This window comes from Bison bison, unplaced genomic scaffold (genome assembly GCF_000754665.1).
Source record: "Bison bison bison isolate TAMUID 2011002044 unplaced genomic scaffold, Bison_UMD1.0 scf7180017864180, whole genome shotgun sequence".
NCBI classification, from domain to species: Eukaryota; Metazoa; Chordata; class Mammalia; order Artiodactyla; family Bovidae; genus Bison; species Bison bison.
In genome coordinates this window covers 350187-351324 of record NW_011494752.1, presented here as the reverse complement: position 1 = coordinate 351324, position 1138 = coordinate 350187, and the positions used below count along the sequence as shown (strand labels likewise).

The 1138-nt window shown below is 46.0% G+C and overlaps 1 protein-coding gene across 1 annotated transcript in view; it reads left to right on the top strand.

Annotated features, from left to right (window-relative positions):
- The window catches only part of LOC104990420 (membrane primary amine oxidase), a 27480-nt gene extending 27411 nt beyond the window's left edge, over positions 1 to 69 (top strand). Inside the window, exon 5 of the transcript XR_825511.1 lies at positions 13 to 69. The gene's annotated coding sequence lies outside the window, so the exon portion shown is untranslated. The remainder of the gene's footprint in view (positions 1 to 12) is intronic.
- Positions 70 to 1138: the final 1069 nt, after the last annotated feature.

The window sequence follows — 1138 nt, the reverse complement described above, 5'->3', positions numbered from 1 at the left end:
TTTTCAACTCTGGTCTCCTCTCCTGACTCTAGGCCTGTGGAAGTCTGAAAATGCAAGGGACATCTAGCTGAGAGGACAGTCCCCATCCATGTCCAGTGTCTGGAGGCTGCCCCTTCCCCAGTCCTGGGGCAATGTGTTTGTATGCCCTGTCTTGCATCCTCTTGCAGGAGTGGTCATGGAGACAGCAGCAGCTCTAGGGAGCACTTGAGGTGGCTTTGTGGGCGCAGCGGTAATGATGACTGGTCATTTGTGCCAGGTCTCTGTGTGACCTGTGGCCTCTGCACACTGCAGGAGCCAGTGGGGGAGGTTGGGTGGGCACCTAGGGAGCGAGGCAAGAAGACCTGTCATGGGGCCAGGGGTTGTCCAATCACGTGTGATCATGCAAAGGAGCCAGGGCGTCTGGGGGTGGAGCCTCCCCCACAGGCTGTCCCTCTGGAGATGTGGATGGAATAGGTCTGGATCCAGGGTCTCTCTACAAATATCCAGAGATTGGAAATAGTAGAACTGTCTTTCCTAGAAGATTCATTAACTAAATTCGAATACAGTTTTACAAAGCAATATTACATAGCTATAAAACCAATCATATTTCTTTCTAGAAATCAATCTTCTAAAGAGCAAGGCAAGGTACAGTAGTGTGTATAGGGCACCACCTTTTGTGTTTTAAAAGAAAGATCATATAAATACGTATTTTCATATCTTATAGATGCATATTCAGAAGACATGGGTGACAAGGGTTGCCTCTGAAGGGCATCCAGGTGGAAGGGACTCAGGAGGGGGACTTAGTATAAACCCTTTTAAAAGCTTTGAACCATATGACTGTATTATCTATTCATTTATTATTATTCAAATAATAAATGGTCCCATACAAGACCTGACCAAAATCACTGCAGAGGGTGACTGCAGCCATGAAATTAAAAGACGCTTACTCCTTGGAAGGAAAGTTATGACCAACCTAGACAGCATATTCAAAAGCAGACACATTACTTTGCCAACAAAGGTTTGTCTAGTCAAAGCTATGGTTTTTCCTGTGGTCATGTATGGATGTGAGAGTTGGACTGTGAAGAAGGCTGAGCGCTGAAGAATTGATGCTTTTGAATTGTGGTGTTGGAGAAGACACTTGAGAGTCCCTTGGACTGCA